The following is a 19174-nucleotide window of genomic DNA, read 5'->3' as shown; positions in this document are numbered from 1 at the left end:
GGATCAAGAAAACATGTCCCCACCTGAAATGTTAGGAATGTGCCAATGAATCTTCCTGGTCTCTGCCAGCACTGAATGCAGCCAGATTATAAGAGCTTTCTTGCCATGTTTCAAATTCTATGAAATGGCTGGGATGAGGCATCCTTTATCTTCGTCTTTTTTCTTTTCTTTCCTTTTCCTTTTCCTTTTCTCTGCTGGGCTTCTCAATTCTCAACCTGCACGTCTTTCTTCCTTGGATAGGTGTGTGGTGAATAAGGGTCTTTGTACGGCACATCCCTGGATTCTTTGTTTTGCAAAGTGAGCTCATCAAAGGAGCAAGTACTTACTGGGTCACAGCTGTTTCCTAAAGCTCCCCCTTTCTGCATGTGATCCTATGAAACCTTGAAGATTTTCAGCTTGGTGTTAAAAAAAAAACTTTCAAGGTAATTTTCATGTGTACAAAGATGGCTTGCTGTCTGTCAATACTTATTCTTCCTTCATCCTCAGTAATAAAATTCCTGCATGCTCCCCAAGAAAAAGATCACATTTCCCAGCTTCATTTGCAGTAGAGTGCAGCCATGTGACTGTGCTGACACTAGAATGTGAGCAGAAGGGCCCTGTACAACCTCCAGGTAGTATCCCTAAAGGGAAGGTTGGACTTCCAGGTAGAATTTTTTTTTTTAATTTTAAAAAATATTTTATTTATTTATTTGAGAGAGAGAAAGAGAAAGAGTGTAAGCAGGGGGAGTGGGAGAAGGAGAAGCAAGCTCCAGGGAGCCTGACACAGGACTTCATTCCAGAACTCTGGGATCATGACATGAGCTGAAGGCAGACACTTAAGGTGCCCCCAAAGGACAATGTTTTTAATGCTAAAAACATTCATCCCCTTTCTGATGGCTCAAGGCTCCTGGCCTTGATGTTCCTCATCTATGAAATGCTGACAAGGGTGTCTGTACCTCTCTAGGCAGGAGTGAGGAGCAACAGAGAAAAGGTACAGGTACAGTGCCTAAATCACCATCAGTGTTCAGAGAGGGGAGCTATTTTTTTTTTTTTTTGAGAGAGAGAGAGTGTGCGCAAACACACACATGTGTGAGCAGGTAAAGGGGGAAAAGGGAGAAGGAGAGAGAGAATCTTAAGCAAACTCCTCACTGAGCACAAGCCCAAGGTGGGGCTTGATACCATGACCCTGAGATCGTGACCATGAGATTATGACCTGAGCTGAAGTGAAGAGTCAGTGCTTAACCAACTGAGCCATGCAGGTGCCCCTAGGGGAGCTATTTTTCTTATATCATCTTATCACAAGAGGGAACTCAAAAGGTCATCTTGTTGAGTTGTACTGTCGTACGACATAGAATATTTAAAGAATGTGCACTCTCTTTCCTTTTATCCTTCCTACCTGATGGATTGTTGATGTGATGGCTGGAGTTGGGGCAGTCTTTTTGTCTGGCTTATTTCACCTAGCAGAATGTCTTTTAGGTTCATCTGTAATGTAGCATGTATGAGAATTTCATTCCTTTTTAGACTGAATAACATGCCATCTATGTCTGTACCACATTTCGTTTACCCATTTATGTATTGTTAGACATTTGAATTGTTTCTATCTTTTGCCTGTTGTGAATAGTGCTGTTGCGAACATTGATGTACAGAAATATGTCTGATTCTCTGCTTTCTTTTCTTTTGTGTATAAACCCAGAAGCGGAATTGCTGGATCATATGATAATTCTACTGTTTGAGGCGCTGCCATGCATCCTTTCATGGTGGCTATACCACTTTACATTCCTACCAGTAATGCCTAAGTGATCCAATTTTTTCCCACATTCTCACCAACACTTACTTTCTGCCACTTTGATAGTAGCCATCCTAATGGGTGCGAAATGGTGGTATCTCATTGTGGTTTTGATATTCATTTCCCAAATGATGAGTGACGTTGACGACCTTTTCTTGTGCTTGTTGGCTATATGTCTGCTTTCCAGAAATGTCTGTTCAAGTCCTTTGCCCGTTTTTAAGTTGGGTAGCTTGTTTTTAAAAGCAGCCATTATTATTTTTAAAAAAATCAACTTCTCTTCTGTCATTTGCAAGTGAAATGAATCATAACTACACATTGCCCTGTTGCTCTGGCTCTGATGAGAACCCCTTGGAAGGGGGGAGATCATAGAGACCTGATATATCAATTCTCAAAGCCAGCTAACATTGCCTCTGGGCTAGGTGCAGAGAGAGTGGCTGATCGGCCTCAGCTTACCTGCGTGGAGGTTGAGCAGAGATGGAGGGATTTTGGTCTTCTACTTTCTCATCTAGGAGTGTATATTTCACTGTCTCCAACTAGAAAGCTCTATAAACAGGCATCTGTGAGCATTAGATACTTGTTTCCAGGGGCTGTGGGATGCTGTGAATTGTGTGCTTAACATGGGAAACTTTACTGGCAAACTGTAAATATTACCTACCTAAAAACAGGTCCCTTCTTAGCATTAATAGTGATAGTAAAGGCAACAATAACAATAATCAGTTTGGGACAGTTTGGGGACAGGAGGCTTTGGATTACATTTGGATGACTTTGGATGACATTTATACACAAAATTTGTATATTGTTCCTTTCTGTATCTCTTTTTTTTTTTGTATCTCTTGATAAAGGAGAAAAAAATAAATGCAGTGATTATTAAAAAATTGTGTAAAAATGCTTGACTGAGCCTGGTTGGCTCTGGAGCACGACAGGTGTTATTCTGAGAGCCTGAAGCAAGTGGAAGGAAGAAGTGGGGAGCTGGATAGAAGAGAAGTGGGGATGGACAGTGAGGTGCTATATACCCCCTGGGAGGGCCCCCCACTATTATGAGAAGGAAACAGCGTTCTTTGAGTTCCTCGATTGGCATGGCCGATCCTGCTGTGTTCACAGTTGTCTTGTTATGGACACATCCAGGGATGAATACTCTCTTTGCTTGGCCCCATAGTTGTGGGTGTGCAGGTGGCTACTGGTCAGGGCCATTGTGTGTTTTAATTGACCTCTTCCTCAGCTGTGAGGTCATCACATTCAGAGTGATGAGTTTGTGGTTCTGAGTAGTGTATGGGGCTCATCCATAATTGACAGCTCACGTGGTCCCCTAGATGGGCAAAGCTCTTGAGAATTGTTTTTAAATGGCTGACCTCATGCAACCCTTTTATTGACTCTGTGGTCTTTTGTTTCTTTATGACATGAGTATAATTCAGTGTAGAAAAAAGTTATAAATACAGAGAAGCCAAAGGAGGGGGGAAAAAAGCTCCCTGTAACTGTCCTTAGAGTTAGCCACTATCATTATCTTGTTTTATATATTTCCAGACTCTACGATGCATCATTATATAAAGACATACGTTAAAGAAGCACTGCATCTCTTCCTTGCATAAGAGTGTTAGAATATTTAAAAATACTAAGTCAGACAAATGAGCGAGTCACATCTTTAAAAATCTGGAAAAAACTGGTTTCTTAGGAAACACTGAGTTCCTTTGCGCTCATCTTCCATAAGATCACATAATAAAGACAGAAATATAGGAACACCTAAGTGGTTCAGTCGGTTAAGCATCCGACTCTTGGTTTCAACTCGGATCATGACCACATCACAGGGTCATGAGATCGAGCCCTGTATTGGGCTCCATGCTCAGTGGGGAGTCTGCTTGAAGATTCTCACTCTCTCTGCCTCTTCCTCCCCACTCGTTCTCTCTCTCAAATAAGTAACTCTTCAAAAATAAAAACAGGGGTATTGAAGGTAATGCATTAACTTTCATGTCCTATGTCACCAGGCGTGTTGCTCAGCTGACATTGTGGCAGGGCTTTCTCAAGCAAGGAAGCAGTTTGCTGAGTGCTGCTCAAGTACATGTCACTTAGCAGGGCAGCCGTCCATGATTGGCTCCTGCATTGAGGCTCTGCAAGCAGCCCCCACTGGAAACATAATATTTATCATATTTTTGCGAAGTGATACTTGATCAACCCTTTCTTGGTCACAGATTCACCCAGTATTTCCAAGTAGACTTACTGGATGCACCGTTACATTAATGTCTGGGCAATTTTATGTCTTTCGTGCCGCTTCATAAGGAGCCTTCAAAAACAATCTTTTTTTTTTTTTTAAGTATGAAATTTGGACATTTGCTTCTGTTGCTTTTCAGTTAGTGCTATTTCTTGCAAATATATCTTTGAGTTTTTAGAAACCATTTTCTGTGTAAAATAATGCTTACACTTTCATTGTTTCATTGTTTCATTTGCCAATATATCTTTTCGAATGACACGCAGTGTGTGTAGCACTTCGCCATCAATTATGGCCACAAAATGGAATTCAGTTGTATGAGGGATCATCCTTCCAGGTAAAACAAATACAAAGTTTTCTCATCTTAATTTCTTCAAAAGCAGTTTCTTTGTCATTGTTTGGTTTACTGTGATTGTCACATTCAGAATAGATGTGTCTTCTCTTGACCAAAAAGAGGACATCAGTGGGCGCCTGGGTGGCTCAGCTGGTGAAGTGTCTGCCTTTGGCTCAGGTCATGATCCGAGGGTCCTAGAATGAGTCCCGCATCAGGCTCTCTGCTCTGTGGAGAGCCTGCCTCTCCTTCTGCCTCTGCCTCTCTCACTCTCTGTCTCCAAAAAATGAGTACATAAAAAAAGAGGCTATCAGTAAATTGGAGTTGTAAATAAATAATACAAATTTTACTTTCCTTATTTAGTTGCAGTGTTAAACTATACATTTAGAGAGGATGATAAAACTTAAAAAGATGTAAAAGTAGCAAGTTACAAAAATAACTATATGCTTACTTTTTCTCATTTTTAAATACATTTTTGGGTTATTCTTGACACAGTAACCTTAAAATGTCATGCATTATGAGATGACCCTACCAGTGCATGACCACATTGGGTCATGATGTGACTTCTGAGCTGACCTATACCCTGTTCAGAGGAACGGGTCCACTGAGCACACAGTGGATGTCACAATGATGTCAAATTGCTGTAAAAGTTTCTTTACTTTCCCTTTTTTTTTTTTTTGCCGTAAAGATTTCTAAACCCTTCTCCGTTTGTGTCCTTCCCTCATCCTGGTTGAAGAATGGATGTTTTGCAAACTGGTGCTAGTCCACGGACCACACTCTGAGTACCAATGCTACAGAAGAGTCATAGGTGACTCAGAATTCAGTCTGTTGCTCAACACATTTATTCAAATGAGCTTCAAATATTATTATTATTATTATTATTATTATTATAATGGGCTTTTGGGGGGCTACTTCGATGAGTTTATGTAAGATTATTCTGAATAGTCACCATAATGCCAGCAGTATTATTTAATTAAGTGCACAATACTTTGCTTTCAACAAAGCAGCCAGTTGCAGGAGCAATGCTTTTATCACAGACCTATTCAAAAATAAAGTGTTGATGTGAAAACCAAGAGAAGTTAGATCTCGAAGCCAACTCTCCAGCGGCAAGCTGACTTAGGGCTTCTTTTTTTTTCCTTTTGGCTTTGTGGAAGCAGTGTCTCACCCTCTGCTCAGTCTGAGGGCACGCTTTGCCTTCTGTTGTTTGAGCCAGGGAATGCTCACTGTTTGAGTCTCCTCATTTAGCACCTTAACAGAATATGCTTCCTTTACAGGATATTTTAACCTCTTTCCCAGAGAACAAGGTGGTGAATATAAGGGGAGGCCACATGGTCTTTAAAAGATTAGCAACTCTTCAAAACTTATGGTATAAGCAGAACAAATAACTAAGGTTTTCTTTTTTTCTTTTCTTGTTTTTGAGGTCTTTGGTTTGTTTTTTTAATCTCATCCTTTGTGAGATTACATAGTGGAAGACTACATTTTGTTTTTCAATATTGCTGAATTCCTACAAGATAATTTAAGAGATCATATATCTTTTTTTCCTATTTAATCAATTCACGTTTCTTTCTTTCTTTTTTTTTTTTGAAAATAGTTTCAGTGGTAGAATTTAGTGATTCATCAGTTGCATCTAACACCCACTGCTCATCACATCACGTTCCCTCCTTAATGCCCACCACCCAGTTACCTCATTCCCCCAACCCCACCCCCTCCAGCCACCCCGTTTGTTTCCCAGAGTTTAGTGTATCTTATGGTTTGCTTCTCTCTTAATTTTAATCTTATTTTATTTTTCCTTCCCATCTGCTATGTTTATCTGTTTTGTTTCTTAAATTCCACATGAGTGAAATCATGTGATATTTATCTTCCTCTGACTGAACTATTTCACTTAGCATAATACCCTGTAGTTCCATGTACTTGCAAATGGCAGGATTTCATTCTTTTTGGTGACTGAGTAACATTCCACTATATATCTTCCATGTATATCTTTATCCATTCATCAGTTGATGGACATCTGGGCTCTTTCCCTAGTTTGGCTATAGTGACATTGCTGCTGTAAACATTGGGGTGTGGGTGCCCCTTCAAATCACCATGTTTGTATCCTTTGAGGTAAATACCTAGTAGTGCAGTTGCTGGGTCATAGGGTAGATCTATTTTTAAGTTTTTGAGGAACCTCCATACTGTTTTCCAGAGTAGCTGCACCAGCTTGCATTTCCACCAACAGTGTAAGAGGTTTTCCCTTTCTCTGCATCCTTGCCAACATCTGTTGTTTCCTGAGTTGTTAATTTTAGCCATTCTGACTGTTGTGAGGTGGTATCTCATTGTGGTTTTTATTTGTATTTCCCTGATGTCCAGTGATGTTGAGCATCTTTTCATGGGTCTGTTGGCCATGTTTTTCAAACCTTCATCTTTAAGAGAGAAATTTATATATTTCTCAATTTTTCATTCTTCCTTCATGAATTTGTAGTGCTGAAAATGAATATTCTGGGTGAAGTACATCAGTATTTTTGGAGAATGCCTTTATCTTTAAAAGCAATAGCTTCATGCCATAAGGTATGCATAGAATTTATTTCTGTTCTAAAAACAATCCTCAGAGGATGTTGGTGAATTGATGTGTGAAATAACATACTTCCTCTTTGAAGCAGTTATGGTATCACATTGTCTTTTGGGGGAAGTGTTGCAGGAATGTAATGTGAATATACATGGATATATATTTTTATTTCATTCATTTGTTCATTCAGCATTCTTGAAGTATGTTTTCCATGTGCCAGAATATTTGCTGGATATTGGAGATATGTCTTTCTTTTCTTTTCCTTTCCTTTCCTTTTCTTTTCTTTTCTTTTCTTTTCTTTTCTTTCTTTTCTTTTCTTCTTTTTTCTTTTCTTCTCTTTTTTTCTTTTCTTTTTTTTTAAGATTTTACTTCTTTGAGAGAGTGTATGAATGAGAGAGCACAGGAACAGGGGCAGAGGGAGAGAGAGCAGCAGGCTCCCCTTGGAGCAGGGAACCCAACACGGGGTTCCATCTCAAGACCCCGGGATCATGATTTGAACCAAAAGCAGATGCTTACTTAATTGATTGAGCCACCAGGCACCCCCAGTGCTTTTACATTTCTTAAAATGTCTGATCACTACCCCAGTTTTATCAAATGGGTACTCATTATCGGCATTTTACAGATGATGAAACTGAGAGGCAGAAGAGTTACGTGGCCCAAGGGGCACACAGCTAGTGAGTGGGAGAGCTGAGATTCAAAGCCATCCAGCAGAGCTCTGCTCCCAGCTCCACAGGAGGATGGGGGCAGGCGGGTGCTCTAGGAGGAGCCAGGGAAGGGGTATTTCACCAAGACTGCCCAGGGGACAGGGCTGCCTTCCCAGACAGTCTGGTACACACATTGATCGTAAAGGGCAGACTTGAGTTATCTGGGATGAGTAGGAGGCAGGTTTGGAGAACTATATGCAAAGTGTAGCCACGGTGCTTGGTGCATTCTGGATGCAGCCAGTGGTACAGCGAGGCTGGACCATAGGATGGGCAGTGGAATGACCAAGGATGACCCATAAAGTAGGAGCGAGGACCTCCAAGTGACATTGTTGGCCTCACTTGGAACTTTTCTCCAAGGCTTTAAATACAGCCTGAAGGATAAAGAAACCCGAGATGCTTCAATAAATAGTTTCACTATTGAAAATGAAAAACATCTCAAGAATGTTTTTATTTGATATGTGATTACTATGACTCTGAGAGCTTTAAGAAATTATTGTAAAAATTTGCTTGGGAAGAAATGACTCATTTGAATTGTATTTTATCAAAGATACAGTGGAGATGTCCTTTAAGAGATCTGATGGCTGAGGCTTAGTGCTGCCCCCTTTATTTATGGAATGATGTTGCTTGTGTGTCAAAGGCAACGCGCCCAAATACACAGATTCATTTCAAATTTAATTTCTCCCAGGCAGGTGAAATATGTCATATGATTGCCGTTGGTGCAAAGAAACGTATGTGCTTCATTTCTGAAAGGGGAGAGGAGTGCATCGGTGTGTAGGACTTTGGTTCTCTGCTCCTGTGATGATGTATAAAATAAGCTAAGACACAGAAGAGCCCTTCTGTGAGGTAATACTACAGAACATGTTACTGTCAGGTGACAGAAGCCGCAACCACTACTCGGTAGGTGAAGAGACAAGTGAACTCATATTTTGAGCGTGATGAGCTTTTCAGAGATATTTTACCAAAGCCTTAAATTTGGTTATTGTTCTCTACATTTTAAGCCAGTCTGCACTACAAGAGAAATGAGTCTTTGTTTTCATTTCCTTTCTGTTTGCTTCATTTTGCCTGTGGGTGTGTGCACCTGTGTGGGTGTGCAAGCCTGCATGCGTGCATGTATTAGCTATTTGATATTGAAGGAGTCTCAAGAAGCCTTTTGCTCGAGAGTAGCAGAGCCTCAGGTTCCTAGTTGCAAGCCAGCTTTCAATCTTCTGCATGGATCTGGCTCAGAATGCAAAGAAGAACGCCCTTTGGTGAGTTGCATTGGACTATGGAGAGTGAAGAGCCCAGATTTTGGTTGAAATGAGGGGTATATCCAGGGCCCCTACTGAGCTGACAGCCTGGTGCAGTGGATAGTGACAGTTGAGGAGCATCCGCCAGGATGTGCCCCCCGTCTTCTCAGCATACCTGGGGCTGCACCCAGGCAGTCTGGGCATGAGCTAGAGTCCTTGAGGCCACTGGGTCAGGCTCCCTTCCAGAACAATCACCTGTTTATGTAGAGATTGAAGGCAGTCTCCATCATTTCCCAGGCTAATGCCCTCAGTAAGGAGCAGACTGGATGTCAGCTCACCAAAGGCCAAGATTGTTTTGTGTTCACCTTTGTATGTAAGCAGCTCTGCTGGCTCATGAATCCTGTAAATATTTGTCTAACTGAGCTACCACAATGACTCATGTCAGAGCTCTCCTTCAGAGCAGGTTTTCACTTGGAAAGGCACTCACTCATGTGGAGTGAGGTGGAGAACACCTAAGCAAAGTCTGGAAGTTCCAGAGGTAAACTTGAACCAATTTAATAGTCTTATCTCGGGCTGACCTTGTTTTTTTTCTTTTTTTAAAAAAAGATTTTATTTATTCATGAGGGACAGAGAAAGAGAGTGAGGCAGAGACACAGGCAGAAGGAGGAGCAGGCTCCATGCAGGGAGTCGGCCGACCTTGTACAGCCACCTGGAACTCTTATTAGACTTGGTGGGGGGGCACCAAACATCCTTGAGGTAGGTTGATGTTGGTTTTTGGGTGTATATACTAGGGGACTGGTTTCACTTATGCATTAGCCAGTTTTTGCTGCAGTGACAACCCTTAAAGTCTCAGTGCCTTATAATAGCAAACATTTATTTCTCATTCAGATGCAGCTCAGTTGGGGTCAGCTGGGCTTCATGGAGCTCCATCCTGGGTCCCACACTGAAGAGGCAGCAGCTCTCTGGAGCATGCTTTTCTCATGGCGGTGGGAGGTAGCTTAAAAGCAGGCAAAAATCTATCATTCCTTTTCAAGTTGCCATCTGGAAGTGGCACGAGGACACTTTTGCCGATATTTATTGGTCAAAGTGAGGCACATGGCCAAGCTCAAAGCTAAGGGAGAGGCAAGTATACTTGGCCACTGGAAGTGGGGAGCAAGTCACAAGACCACAAGAATTGCATTATCCTATTACAGGAGGGAGGAAAGCTAAGAGTTGGAACTGTAATCCACGGTAACTTGCCTCAATCTATTTATCACAGAAGGGCATTAGTCTGTTACTTTGAGTGACCTCATTCAGCCGATGGCTTCCAGTTCTCCCCATGTGTGCCAATGACTCCCCGTATTTCCATCACTGACCGTCCCCCATTCTCAAATTCCGATATCCAACTGTTGACTTGGCATTTCACTTGGATACTGAATGGGCATCTTTAATGCTTATTCTTCCAGTAATCTGTGCCCTCTTAAATTTTGAAAATCCTCAGTGTCATCCTCAACTCTTCACCCCTCGAGTGTATTGGAGTATGTCTAAAGTCCTTCTAACCAAGCAAGTCTTTGCTTGGTGAGTGTATTTGAGTAGCTGCCAAATGGATTCCTCTTTTTTTTCTTTCTTTCTTCCTTTCTTTTTTCAATTTTTCATTTATTTGAGGGAGAGAAAGCGAGAGACAGAGGATATGTGGAGGGTGGGGCAGAGGGAGAGGGAGAAACAGACTTCCCGCTGAGCAGGGAGATTCAGGCAAGGCTCGATCCCAGGACCCCGGGATCATGACCTGAGCCGAAGACAAATACTTACCCGACTGAGCCACCCGGGCACCCCTGGATTCCACTTTCCAAGCTCTTTAGACCTGTTGTTTTCAGGCCAAATTTACTAAGGCTGCTGCCCATGCACCCACCCCAACTCTGCAATGGAAACTTGACTTAGCCCCAGAGTCTGGGGACCAGAAGGTCTGTCCTTGGATAAAACGGGGTAGTGGTAGAGTCCACATTGGAATCCACATCTTTCTATTTCCAAAATCCATGCTCTTTCCCTACAGAGATATCATTGATAATGCCAGCTGCTTTTGGCATCCTTAAAATCTTGATGATGGGAACATTTTAATGGTTTTGACTATTTTTTTAATGCATTAAAAATCAATTCCTTACTCATGAGACAATGTAGGCTGTATTTTAAAGTAAATAAAGCCAGTGTTCGCTTTTTTTTGGTCATTTTCAAGTGGTGATATTGTGCCTTCTGATGGTACCGTGCCACCCGCTGGCTGCAGAACTGTGGCATGCACCGGGGTTCTGCAGCTACAAGCCAGAGGTCCGTTTGGCTAGCACACGTGGGCAGGATAGTTGAATTGGCAGCAGTTTTAGTCCTTGGAGTAATGAGCAGGAACAAAAGAACAAATCATAGCTTTTAGGCCGTATGATCTCTCCACCCCCTAAACCAAACCAAGCCCACAACTGACCACATAAAACCAGACCAGACCAAACAGCCAAATAGCAGAAGATCCTTGCCGAAGACACCAGGTCACGTTGAGGAAATAGAATACTGATTTATGGATTCTCTTTATCTAACACTTAAAATGCAGATTTACAGAGGGAACACAGCCCAGATATCCTGACAGAGTACAGCACTTTTGCTTGGCTGGCGCTCTGTGGATTTTCAACGGGCTTTTCACTGTATATTTTCCCATTCAAGTGTGTAAAGGTTTTTGAGTTGGAATCACGCTAAGCACACTCAAGACTCATCCAAAGATTACAAACTTTATCAAGTGTCCCCTTTCCTTTTGGGATTGGTTCTGGCAATTAGACCATAACCTACATATTTTTCTTCCTCTTTTGTTTATGTTGGTATTCTCATAATAACCATGATGAATTATATCTCAGGATAAAATTAATGCTCCCAGTACTGGGAAGTGATGGCAATGATGCTACTTTAAGCCAGAATACCATAAATTCATGGCTAAAACAGCGCACGGAGATGGGACAATAGCTTGACTAGCTAATTTATGAAGCCATAAGGCTGGTAATAAATTCTGGTCCCATAAACTGTGTCAGGCAATGTAGATTGAAATATAATAGATTCACCTGGTACATCATGTAGGGCCTCCTGAGCTGTCCCCATTAGCTAGAATCTCGGAAAAGTGATGCTCTTAGGTTTGCCAGGAGATCTCATGCACCATTTTTTTCTTTACATGGAAGACTAAGGGTCACAGTTTTAGTGAACTGTAAAGGTAGTGAAGTAGGCTAGCATTGCAGGGAGATTAAGTGGGAGAGGGAGTGGGGGGAGGGAGGAGAGAACAAAGAAATGCCACATCTTGGAGAGGTCGTTTATAAGTGGCCAAGGCTCTTCTCTGGCTCCCTGGACACCAGGTATGTGGCCACAGTTCCAGATCCCTTTGGCTCATGAACCAGAGCCCTTGAAATACCTTCAGCCTAGCATCTGGGCTGCCTGGGGAATGGGAAAGGGCCTGGTCCGTCACTGATGCCGTCCTGGAAGGAGCCAGGGGAGAGGATGGCAACAGATCACAAAGCCTGAATTTGATTTGATTTGGAATATCTAGCAGACCGAGTGGTCTGCATGGCCCTTGTTGAATTACATCTTCTTAATATTGTAGGGTCCTTCTCAGTGCCTTCTTCAGATACTGCCCTTGAGTTATTAAGTGCTGGCTAAATTTTCGGAGCTGGGTTGGGCTAATGCACAGTGACCCACTTGATTGTCCCAGGCCCCTGGGGGCCAAGTATGATTTAATTCTCATTTTATAGTTGTAAACATAAGGCACAGAATTATAACTTGGCCAGCGTCACGCTGCTGGTGAGTGGCAGGGGGGAACCAGAATGCACTTCAGTTCATCAGTCCACCTTAATCTCCACGTACTCTGATTTTTCAGGGGAAGGCAGTGCTGGGTGGTCCTGAGTATCATCCTGCTGCGGAGAAGGCGCTGTTTTTGTGTGCTGGTGACAGCAAAGCTACATCCCCAATAGACCATTGCCCTTTATTGGAAGAATTTTCTGAAGGGCTCAGTATTATCCATTTTATTGTTATGTTTTTAAGACTTTTTGTTCTTTTTTCTTTTCTTTTCTTTTTTCTTTTCTTTTCTTTTTTTTGTCCCAAAATGAGAGAACTTGCTGCTTCTTTCTTCTTTCTTCTTTCTTTCTTTCTTTCTTTCTTTCTTTCTTTCTTTCTTTCTTCCTTCCTTCCTTCCTTCCTTCCTTCCTTCCTTTCTTTCCTTCCTTCCTTTCTTTCCTTCCTTCCTTTCTTCCTTTCCTTCCTTTCTTTCCTTCCTTCCTTCCTTCCTTCCTTCCTTCTTTCTTTTTTAAGATTTTATTTATTTATGAGAGATACGCAGAGGGAGCCTGATGCGGAACTTGATCCCAGGACTCCAGGATCACAACCTGAGCCAAAGCCAGACGCCCAACCACTGAGCCACCAGGGTGCCCCGAGAACTTGCTCGTTCTTGCCCACCTTATATTTATGGTGATTTAAAATGTCACTAACTAAGCCTCTTGCTTTGGGGCCAAGGATTGTCTCTTAGATTCAATCAGATCTAAGTGACTTTTTGGCGATCCATCTATGTTACTTTTTCATCATCAGCTGTGATTTTAAGGGACATGCATGCTTCTGCCAGTTTATGATTCCGACGTTTGCTGCTTTCCATTCTTACCTTCTCCTGAATTAATCTGTTTATTCTCACATCGTCTTCCTGCCCTGTTTTTGCAAAGGCTGCAAGGTCACTTTCACGACTCAAGGCAACTCCCACGAGGGGGGGTCTTACTTCCAGCTTCTGGTTGGGGCTGGGTTGTTGCAGGGGGTTTCCCCCAATGGCTTTGCCTTCATTTTATGTGTCCTTATCCTTTCTAGTCTCACTAGTGATGTTCTAGAAGCCTCTGTCTTCTCTCTAGAAGACTATCCTCTGTCCATATCGACAAGGAAGTGAAAGTTGTGCCCAGCATAGGTGGCCTCAGGTCTACTTCCCTTTTTTCTTCCTACCATGTCTCTGGGCTGACTCCATGCCACTGGTATCCCTCCCCTCTGCCTGCTGCCATGGATGGTGTCCATACAGGGTGCAATCAGGGCCTTCCTTTCTCACTATCCCTACTCTGCTCTGGACAGGGGCATCTCCCTGGACTCCCTCAGCAGCTGACTCTCGGCAAACTCTAGGAAGCAACAAATCTCCGCATTGCCTGCATGAAATAGAAGCTTTCCCGGTGACTAAGTGCAGTAGAAATGGGTATGGGGTCCCTGGCTGGCTCAGTTGGTGGAGCCTACGACTCTTGATCTCAGGATCATGAGTTCGAGCCCCACGTTAGGCATAGAGATTCCTTATAAATAAAATCTTAAAAAAGAAAGAAAGAAATGAGTGCAGGACTTGCACCGTCTCTATCTCTTGTTCGATGAACATTATCAGGAGGGGAATTAGTTCAGTGAACATTATCAGGAGGGGAATTGGTGGAAAAGGAGGTTAAAGTGTATACTTGCTACATTTATTTGTTCTTTTGAAAATCTGTTGAGCATTAAAAATGAAGGTGTGGGTATGCTTTTAAAGAAAAATCTACACTTATCCAACAAAATGTTCCTCCTCAAATGTCAGCCGGGGACTGCAACGTGTAGGGGATTCCCAGCTCGGAGCAGTGGTCTGTCCTTCCCCTTTGGTCTGAGGGGAGGCTGAGCACAGGCTGGTTTGAGGGACCCTCCTTAGATGTCCATTCCAGATCTGCTGTGGCTGGAGCAAGGGCTGCAAAAGGACATGGACTCCGTGCCAGAGGCAAGGAGGGCCTGTGGTCCCTCATAAGCAACTCTTTGCAGAGGAATTTTTATGAAACCTTATCTGTTTTAGACGTATTTATGGTACCACTGAATCTTAGAAGGGGAAGAATGTGAGGTCGGTCATCTCTGCCAAAATTCACGAGGGAGTAGATGACATTTACCACAGTGTTGTTAATGAGACTGTGTCATCCCCAGGTGGAGGTCACTCACAGGTGGATTTGGAGAAGCAGAATGGGACTCGATGCTTTAGGTCTTTTTGCTGGAAATTCAGGCAGGGGGGTTCACGAAGTGCTGTCTCTGTCAATAAATTTTGACGCACAGCTTGACTTTTGCTGAGAGGAACATCACGTCGCTTCCTTTGGGGATCCCCGGGGAGTTTGCTGGTGCATTGCATAGTGGCTTTTTTAGAACCTTTTGGTGGTTAGGAAATTTCAGAAATTGAAGCTGAACTGGATTTAAGATAAAGAGTCACCTCCATTAACTGAGCAGCATCTTAGGCTGTGTTTCCTCAAGGCAGCACTTACAATATAAATGAGGGAGGAGAGGACAGGCGCCTCAACACTGTGAGGGTGTTCCTGGACGAAAGGAACCCTTTACCTGAGTAAAGCTGCTCACCTGATGAGGGTGGGCCTCATTCTATCAGTCGAAGGCCTGAATAGAACAATAAGCCTGACCCCCCCCCCCGCCCCCCATGAGTAATAGGAAACTTCCCCGGCTCGACTGCCTTGAGCTTAGTCTTTCCCTGCCTTTACACTTGAATTGAGACATGAACGTTTTTGGGGGTTTCAAGACTGCCTGCTTTTGGGTTGGAACTTATGCTGCCTGCTTCCCTAGTTCCCCAGCTTGCAGATCTTGGGACTTCTCAGCCTCTATAATCATGTGAGCCAATTTCTTATAGTAAATTTCTTTAGACACACACACACACACACACACACACATGCACACACACACATCCTGTGTCTCTGGAGAAGCCTAATACATCTCCTATAGTTTGCGTGTTTCCCAAGCCAACTTACAGCTCATTTCTTTCTGGAGCCTCCTTTGGTTCCATCCAATTGAGCAGATGTTTATTGACCATGTGCTGTGTCCCTAGGGTGGTGCTGGATAGTAGGAGAGCAGCCTCTTTGCTCTGGCTGTGCCCCCCGCCTATGCCCTTAAGGTATTCCCTCCTGATTTAGTTAGTATTCATCAAAACTTTGTTTTCTAAGTCTCAGTTCAAATGTATGCCGAATTATTAAGAGATGAAAATAGCTTAGTACCTTATTAGTCAATCATTCATTCATCCATTAACTGTTTCTTAGTGCCGACTGTGTGGCAGGTATAAGCCATACACAGGAGAAGCTGCATGAGTGTGGCCACTATGCTCAAGCCAGCAGCGAGCTGTTGCTAGCTCTTTCCAGCTCATGATTGCTGACTGTATGCACATCTTCCCAACTCCACATTCAGTGACATCTCGCTGGTGGCTGGAAGTTGGCCACAGTGGGCACATTTGCACCATAGAAATTGGCAGTCCTTATAAATTGGGACTTTTTTCCCAAAGAAAGAAGGCAGCACAGATAATTCTAATTATCAGCCATCATTTGGTGTGAACATTATGATTTCATAGCATTATTAATATATATTTCCTTACCTGGCTTTCTACATGCTGGGTGCTTTACAGACCTTGTCTCAGTATTTTTACAGCTACCTTTGAGGTGGCTTCTGTTCACCAGGAAACTGAGGCTTGGGGCCATTATGAGCATCATAAAGGTCTCGACAGGCAGTAAATGTCAGAGCCAGAGTTGGACTCTACTGCATTTTGAACAGGTGCCTTCCACACGTACAGTGGCTACACCCTTGGGATAGGAACCAGAAGACTTGTAGGCTCTGTGACAAGTCAATCAGGATATTTTGCTCAGATAATCATTACATTCAGTTAGATCATTTATCACCTGTTTAATTTACATGGCTGACATTTTATCTGTTGACGAGGCGGAGGTAGGTGTGTGGGAAGCACCGGTATTGTCAGTGAAACTCTGTCAGCTGTTTTAGTAAAGTACGAAATTAAGTGCATACCTGCGACTTCTGGGTGTCTCTGCTTCTTGTTATGCTGAGTAATGCCAGCTCTGAAAACCCACTTGCTAGGCTGGGATGTAATCCCTGCCTTAATAAATAAGCAATATGTTTGCTGATGTGTCTGTCACCTCTGATACACACTTACCCATTAGTCATAGGCTGAGGTGGACAACCTCAGGCCTCCCCCGGAGAGACCCTGTCCCAGGAATCTTAGCATATGGTAGACCAGGTTAATGCCTTTGGGCAGGCTGGTTCCCCAACCAAAAGACACTCTGCTGGGGCCAAGCTGGGCATACTCTGTGTTTTTTCTCCTACTTACTGGTCAGCCTGTCTCCCCCAGAGTGTGTGTCTTGCATAAGGAGCAGTGTGGACAGGAGTAGTCCTGGACCCAGACCCCTTCTAGCTCCTGCTCTGCCACCTTCGAAGCTGGTTTCATCTGATTGGTCCTGAGATGGCTGCCCACCTGCAACCTCGCATCTGATTTTGATGCAATAAGGATGATGTCACAATGGACAGGCGGGGCTTATTTTAGGAGGGTAAAATTTTCCCAGAATTCCAGAGTAGATGTCTGCCTACATCTTCTTGGCCAAGGCACCCATGCTTTTATGTCACATTCCTTCTATGGACCCATGGAAAAGGGTCAAAGCTGTTCCTTCTACATATCAGTTGTGTAGTACTACTTTGGAGAGGGAGGAGGGTGCCAGAAAGGAAGGTGGGCTTTGGGCTCTGAGTGTAGGCACTTCTAGCTGGTCCTCTTCCATTGCTTATAAAACCAGAGGGAAAAATGCCTCAGGGATTTTTTGAGGAAAAGTTTGCTTAGTTTCCTCCTTTCTCCGATGAAAAGAATGGGGTGAGCTCCAAAGTCCTGAGTGGCTCCAAAAGCCCATGGTTCTGTGTTTCTAAAACACCTTGACCCAGAGGGCAGGAACAAGTGATGAAGATATCGGGGTTCTGAGTTGATCTTGTGTCCTGAGGAAGCTTGGTCGGCAGAGCTTAGAAGGGCTGGCCATGTTGGTGAACCCAAGCCTGTTGTTGGGTGTGGATGGGCTCCCCTTCTAGACAGATCATTTCTCCTCTTTTGGGAGCGAACTGCACATGTAGAGCTCCTTCTCTGCCATTTTGATGAGAAGGAATGTAGCGACTTCAGGGTCATTTGTCACTCTCACTGCTTCAACCAGGCCAGCCATTTGTCCACTGTGGTGACTGTTGGTGGGAATGGACCAGAGAGAGAGGAAAACAAAGTGATGTTCTTGCCTGCCAGGCTGTATGGTGAACAAGAAGACGACCAGTCTGCGGTACATTACCTGCTGGTGTTTGCTGATGTCAGTGCTTTGGGGACAGAGCTACTTGGGGGAGGATTCTTACGCTCTCCAGAAAGTGACCAGCAACCCACTGCAAACAGGAAAGGAAGGGGAGTTGTGCTTTCCGCAAGGACAGCTTTTCACTGCCATGGAATGTGGTCACGTGGCATGCTTTACTAACTGGCTCCCAAGCAATAAATTTATGCAATAACTCTGATGATGGTGAGACCATCGGATTTCCTGTTCTTATCACTGCATCAACAATAGGCTGAAAAGAAGTTGCTAGTGCTAATTTTTATTTTGGAAACTAAATCTAACTAGAGGCCTGTGATCGTCTTAAGCCCATGGCAGTGAATGGCTCAGTCTCATTTGTGAGTTTACTAAATAGTGTTAAGTAAGGTGATTGGCGTCTAGGGTGCCCTGGATGGACACGTCCAGACAGTGTTGCTACCACACCAGCCCTCCTGTGTGCTTGGAATGCAGTTGACGAGATGAACATGGTGTTTATGCAGATAAGAACCAGCAAACCATTGAGGGTGAATTAGGATTTTGGGGGCCCTCCGCTGTTAGACGAATGGTCAGCATGTTCAGAGGTCACCTGCTGCTTAGAAATGTCCAAGAAATTAACTCTAAATAGACGCCTACTCACTGTATTTCTTTTCTTCATCTGTTTATTCATGAGGATTTAAATAATTCGGTTGAAATGGAAGATGTAGGAAGGCAAAGGACCATTTTCAAAAGGGACATACAGGGTTTAATAAGTGCAGATGTTCTTGGTGTAAATGGAATCTGCCCACTACATGTGATTTTAGCCTTTTAAAAAAATAGGCATATTACAGAGAAGGCACCATGTATAATGATACAAACTGGAAAATATTCTTAAACCAAATAAGATCTCAATTTTTTACTCATATGCTTTAACCAGAAAGCTACTCCTATTATTTTATTTCTAAAAGAAAAAGAAAAAAAAAAGAGAAAAGGCATCCAAATCAATCATGTTTCCACAAACTCTTTTTGAGAAAGCTTTTCAGATCCTATTTAAATAGTATTTTAAACTTTTCTAAGCATTTCGTGGCTGTAATTTTGCAAGATGGAATCCTTCGTGTGCAAGACATTGCTAGAGCTTCAGGACATCTTCCTATATGTTCTTTCCTTGGCTGGCTTTTGCCAAGTGTTGGAAATGTCACCCACATTCTTCCTCCTATTTATGAGCTGGAGTACGTATAACTTACTTGAGAAAAATGATTTAATATGTCTCTGACTAGAAAAAATGAGTAGGAAATATCAGAAAGGAAGAAA

At 43.1% G+C, this 19174-nt stretch overlaps 1 long non-coding RNA gene across 3 annotated transcripts in view; it reads right to left on the bottom strand.

Moving 5' to 3' along the window:
• Positions 1 to 17812, bottom strand: part of LOC112661787 (uncharacterized) — a 38026-nt gene extending 20214 nt beyond the window's left edge. The window contains exon 1 of one of the 3 annotated variants that reach the window (XR_003137965.3): positions 16894 to 17812. This is a non-coding gene — a long non-coding RNA (uncharacterized LOC112661787). The remainder of the gene's footprint in view (positions 1 to 16893) is intronic. The other 2 variants (XR_003137966.3, XR_003137967.3) reach the window with 2 other exon arrangements.
• Positions 17813 to 19174: the final 1362 nt, after the last annotated feature.

Source organism: Canis lupus, chromosome 31, assembly GCF_003254725.2.
Source record: "Canis lupus dingo isolate Sandy chromosome 31, ASM325472v2, whole genome shotgun sequence".
Lineage (NCBI taxonomy): Eukaryota > Metazoa > Chordata > Mammalia > Carnivora > Canidae > Canis > Canis lupus.
This window is presented reverse-complemented; position numbering and strand designations above follow the sequence as displayed.